This window comes from Arachis ipaensis, chromosome B09 (genome assembly GCF_000816755.2).
Source record: "Arachis ipaensis cultivar K30076 chromosome B09, Araip1.1, whole genome shotgun sequence".
In the NCBI taxonomy this organism is placed as follows: Eukaryota; Viridiplantae; Streptophyta; class Magnoliopsida; order Fabales; family Fabaceae; genus Arachis; species Arachis ipaensis.
The window spans coordinates 31,244,545-31,250,615 of record NC_029793.2 but is presented as its reverse complement, the minus strand read 5'-3'; the positions used below and the strand labels follow the sequence as shown (position 1 = coordinate 31,250,615).

At 36.1% G+C, this 6,071-nt stretch overlaps 1 long non-coding RNA gene across 1 annotated transcript in view; it reads left to right on the top strand.

The window, feature by feature from the left end:
- The window catches only part of LOC110267072, a 21,282-nt gene extending 15,877 nt beyond the window's left edge, over window positions 1-5,405 (top strand). Inside the window, exons 2-3 of the long non-coding RNA XR_002354398.1 lie at window positions 3,669-3,815; window positions 5,366-5,405. This is a non-coding gene — a long non-coding RNA (uncharacterized LOC110267072). The remainder of the gene's footprint in view (window positions 1-3,668; window positions 3,816-5,365) is intronic.

Below are 6,071 nucleotides of genomic sequence, written 5' to 3'. Positions count from 1 at the left end.
ACACAGCAGAGCTCCTCACCCCCAACAATGGAGTTTAGAAACTCATGCTGTCAAAGAGTACAAAATTCAGATCAAAAAATGTCATGAGATACAAAATAAATCTCTAAAAGTTGTTTAAATACTAAACTAGTAACCTAGGTTTACAGAAAATGAGTAAACTATGATAGATAGTGCAGAAATCCACTTCTGGGGCCCACTTGGTGTGTGCTGGGGCTGAGACTAAAGCTTCTCACGTGCCTGGGCTGTTTTGGGCATTCAACGCCAGGTTGTAACCTGTTTCTGGCGTTGAACTCCAACTTATAACCTGTTTCTGGCGCTGGATGCCAGACTGCAACATGGAACTGGCGTTGAACGCTAGTTTACGTCGTCTATCCTTGAGTAAAGTATGGACTATTATATATTGCTGGAAAGCCCTGGATGTCTACTTTCCAACGCAATTAGAAGCGAGTCAATTGGACTCCTGTAGCTCCAGAAATTCCATTCCGAGTGCAGAGAGGTCAGGATCCAACAGCATCAGCAGTCCTTTTTCAGCCTGAATCAGATTTTTGCTCAGCTCCCTCAATTTCAACCAGAAAATATCTGAAATTACAGAAAAATACACAAACTCATAGTAAAGTCCAGAAATATGAATTTTGCCTAGAAACTAATGAAAATAAACTAAAAACTAACTAAAACATACTAAAAACTATATGAAATTAACCCCAAAAGCGTATAAAATATCTGCTCATCACACACGTGATTCTTAGAGGTAAAAACCGAGGTGTTAGCTCTTTAGAGAACGACTAGTAGAAGAGAAGGTTTAAGTTTTCAGTAGCTCAATTAAAAGCTTGTTCGATGTCCGGTGTCTAGTTGATCTTGTTTGAATTCCCCTGATTTAATATCCTTTTTTGTATGGCCTGGTTTCTTTTTAAGTACATCTTAATATTCTTGAATGTTCTTATGTGATGGCAATTTCGTTTTGATGTGAACTTTTAAAAAGAAGTTTTGGATTCTCTTCTTAAGAAAGTTAAATCAATTTTTCTTGCTTAAATTGCATCCATAGCTATTCTTTAAATTGACAAAGTTATTTTGAGGTCGGCATGCGCTGTTTTAAATAAAGTTTTGAAACCGACTTATAAACAAATTTTTACTTTGGAATTCTTTTCTAATAAATTTTAACTTCTTGTTCCATATTTGTTATAATTTTTATACGCACTTGATTGAATATAAACCTTGAGAATTTTTAAACAAACGTTTGATTTTCTTACAATCTTCCCACGATTTCACTGTATACTTTTATTTGATTGAATACCTAAATGTCTTTTAAGATTTTCAAAAAAAATTGTTTTGGTCTTAACCCAATTGACTTTCCCTTTTCAAACCTCACCTATTTTGTCTTTAACTTTTAAACTATTTTGACAAGAGGCAATTTGATTTCCTTCCGAGTTTTATGCCTACTTTTAGTTAAGTGGTGCACCTAACTATTTTTCTCAAATATTTGAGGGAATATTTTTGTTCTTAGTCAAATCGGTATTCATTTTCTTTTAAAACTCTACATAATCTATTTCAACATGGAATTGTATTAACGTAATACCACAAATATACTTTTGTTATTTCTTTTACAAAGTGTTTGATGCGCACTTTTCTTTTGACAAATGTGAAATAGTTTTTGAAATATTTTTCATTCTCTATGAGCCATTCATTCGAAAGTCTTCTTAATTCTACGACTTGTAAGCCTTGCCTTTGGTCTTAGACATTCTTTTCTGTAAACCTCATATTCCTTGACTCGACTTAATTTTGCTTCAAACTATTGCACTACTTTTCCTTTTGTTATTCCTATCAGGTTTTGTTAATTTGGGAATCATTCTTGAGATTGCCAAACTAATTTTCTGTCTAGTACTCTTCATTTCTTATGCATTCCTGATTACTTGAGATTTCAACAATCCTTTCAAACCCTGGCGGATTTTGTCGCTTGTCTTTTTCCAAGGTCTTGTATTCTTTTGAATAAACTCGAGGATCACCTTAGAATCACGTATGACTTTTAGGGGTAGCAAACAAAACTTTAAAAAATGCTGTTCATAGACATGAAAGATGAATTGGTAAGTGTGCAACGTTATGAGGAGAATAGCAGTTTATTCCTCGTAAAAGTTTGCGGATGTTAGGATTGTGACGGATTATGGAGTTGTGAAATGATTGATGGAATTGGAGAGTTGAAGTTCTGAAATGGGTAAGAGATCTGGGAGCGAGCGTTAAATCCGGTGTTTTATACCAGCTTGCTTTGTAGCCCTTGTTGCCACACAAGATACCGTTTTATTTTGTGAACGCCTATCTTGATTTGCACCCTATTTTGTTCCTCCAAACTTTTGTAAAGTTTTGAACATTTATATATGCATAATAAGATTTCATACTTTTCTATAAAGTGTTTAAACAGTAGAGTACAAAGACTATGTGTTACCTTATATAATATTTTAATTTTCGAGGACGAAAATTTTTATAAGGTGGGTAGGATGTAAGACCTAGAATTTTTAAATAATATTTTAAAAAATAATCTTAAAGGTTTAAATTAGATTTTAATTAACACTCTATACCCCTAATTTTATTAAAATTTCCTAAACTATCCTAATCCTAATCATCTACCCCACCGCCTTCCCTTCCCCAAACCTAACCAAATCTAAACCCATTGCTTCACCCACTGCTTCAGAAAAAACAAAGAGAAAAGAAGAAATAAAAACAAAAAGAAAGGAAGGGAGAAGGAGATCCGAGAGGGAGAGGGGTGCCGGTGGAAGGGGAAAACTGTCTGTGCCGCCACCGTCCCGCCGTTAGCACATCGCCGGAGCAGAGGAGCACGAGGGAGGAAGGCACCGTGAGGGGGTATCGCGCCGTCACAGCTGTCCGTGCCGTCTTCATCATCGCCGAGGGAAGTCAGCGCCGCCAGCGTCACCGTCGCCGATCCTCTTCATCGCCGCCGTTGTGCTCGCAGGCGTGGAAGAAACCCGCCGCTGCCAGCTTCGTCGGGTCTTCGCCGCCGTCAGCAGTATTGTCGTCGCCGCGTTCTGTTCCGCCGTCACCTTCACGGAGGTCCAAGTCGTCGGAGCTCCACGCCGCCTCTGCCGCCCTCACTGCCACCATCGCACGAACTAGAGGAGGAGGAGAGCCATCATGTTGCGTGCAAAAGGGAGATTGAAGCTGTTGCATGTGGAGGAGAGGAACGGTGTCGCGGTTGGGGCTGGGATCTTCTGCCACCGCTGGGTCACCCACTGCCATCGCTGTTCTGAAGTTGTCAGGCCACCACGAGGATCCGACGCAAGGAGAGGGAAACAGAAACACAGATGGAAGAGAGAAAAGGGAGTCACCGCTGCTGCTGAACTGACAGAGTCACTTCTGAGCTGCCGCAGCCATTGTCGGAGTTCTTAGCTGCCGCCACTGCCGTTGGTAAATAGTATTCGTGCTTTCGATTCCATCCTTTCAATTTCTAGGGATATGGTTATCACTGCGATGTTATTGCAGCTGCCACTGAGGTTTTCCACCATCACCAGAGCCACTGTGGGGATAGTTTGGAGTTGCTGCCAGTGCTTCGTCTCCATGTTTCTCTTTTGTTAAGGAAGCATATCTTTTTCAAAACCTTCACCACTAGTGTATGTCTGCTCTGTTATGAATTTGATAAAGATTCTGAGATGTTGGTAACATAGGTTCGAGTTCCGGTTGTTGTGTGTCGCGCTTAGAGTTGTGGTTGCTACTACGGATAGTGGATAAAGCTGAGATTACGGCTGCTGCTGTCGCTGGTCGAGGAAAAGGGGTTTTCGACACATTTTGGTTTTGCGAGTTTCGACTTTGAGGTAGGGGTTTTCTTAAAATCTATTTTATATTACAGAGTTGTGATAAATAGATATTGATGCAAAGAGATTTACTTCTGTGATTATATTTGTCTTATGGATGTGATAGTTTATTGGACTGAATTATTGGGTGCTTAATTGCGTGAGTGGTGTGTGGTTGTGGAAAAAAACCGGTTTGGAATGTCATTTACTTGATTATTAAGAAAGGTGGATTTTCTTAGTTTTAGAGTTTACTTAGTAATATAAATGAAACGATTTTGGAAATAATTTGAGATATGAAAATAAATTGATTCTGGGAGCGATTTGATTGTGAGTTAGTTTGATTTTATGAATGATTTAATATTTGAGCTAATTCAATTTTAAAAAGAGTTTTATTGTTAGAATTGGTTGATTTAAAAATAATTTGACATTGGAACTGCTTCAATTCTGAAAAATGTTTGAGATTTGGAAATGGTTGAGAAAATGTTTGAGAAATGTTTGGATGGGACCCGAAAAGGGTGGCAGTGTCCGAGTTTTAGAGGAGATGCTGCCGAAATTTTATAAAATTGAAAGTTTTATTTAAAGTAATTAATTAAAAAAATTTGTTTTAAGCATTATACGTTTTAAGATTGATTTGTCTACCAAAGAAAGAATTTTGTTTTGGAATTGAGATTGTTAACGAACATAAAGAAAAAGAGGATGGTGAGGATTTTCTTTGAAATATGGCTTTGAAATGAATTTGGAAATGGGATATGGATTGACGAATGATGATGATATTGAGAATGGCTTAGATATTTATGAATGATAAATGAATTATTTATGTGGCTTATGAATTTGAAATATCTGAGATATGAGGTTCCCTGGATTAACTGCCGTGGCTTGCCACCACGTGTACCAGGTTGAAAACTCGATACTTTGTTGACCCTACGACGTAAGTGTGACTGGGCACTATATAAATTCCCGGGAATATTACCTCCATTGAGCAATATTGATTATTTGAGAAAAAACTATGCATAGACTCATGGGGATGCATGTCGGGGGACAGTTTAAGGACAATTCAGACTTGTCGGGTTGGCTGGATAACCGACAGATGAGCCTCATCAGCCATAGGACAGGCATGCATCATATGCATTTGTATGCTTTGATTGGGTTTGAACCTGTTTTGGTTTGCCTAATTGCTAAACTGTTCTTAACTGCTATTTGAACTATTTGCTGTAACTGCTACCTACTTGTGCTTTCTTTGTTTGTCTTGCCTGTGTTTGTCCTAGCGTGCTACATTTGAGATTGAACTTTGGTGCTGAATTAATGATTGTGTTGCTTGATTGTGTGGTTGGTTTCCGATTGAGATTTTCCTATAAGAAAGGAAAGGTTTTGGATTTCTGAAAGATTAAACATTGTTTCTTTAAAAAGGTTTTGAACGATTACCCTTTTGGTTTTTAAAAGATTCATAAGGCAATGATAATCACTGAGATTGAAAACAATTTTCTTATTAAATATCTTCTTATGACAACTTTGAAACTTCGTAGTGAGACCGTGTGGTTAGGTTCTCACCCCCTACAGTTTTATCTTTTCAGGAATCGGATGAAGCATTATGAAGAGTTATACTGCGTTTGGTTTGTATGTTGTTGTATTAGTTAGATTATTTTCTTCCTTCGTCTTTGTTATTACAAGTTTGTAAGAGGGATAGGAGTTGTATGTTATATATATATATATATATATATATATATATATATATATATATATATATATATATATATCTCTAATTTTAAGGCCAAAATGTGCCACATGTCACTCTCTCATTACAATTGAAATCAAATCTTTCCCTCTAAAATTAAAGAATTCTTCCCTCCTCCCTCTTCTTTTCTCTAGTTCTCTCATTCCTTCAACCACTCTATCTATTTTATATATTATTATTAATATTAATATTAATATCAATGACTAATTACTAATTTGACAATCAAAATGTGCAACATGACATTCTTTAATTGTATTAAAATTAAAATTAAAATTAAAATGTACCTATATTATGTTTCATATATTACTATCTAATTTAACAATCAAATGTATCACATGACACTCTCTTATTAAAATTGAGAGAAAATATTTTTTTCAAAATTAATAAACTTCCTTCCTAAATTCTCTTATCTACTTCTCTCCATTTTTCTATTTCTCTCTACTAATTTTATTCTATATATAATTTATATTTTATATTAGTAATTTGACAAATCAAAATATGTCATTCGATATTTTTTTACAATTAAAATAAATTTTTTTCTTCCA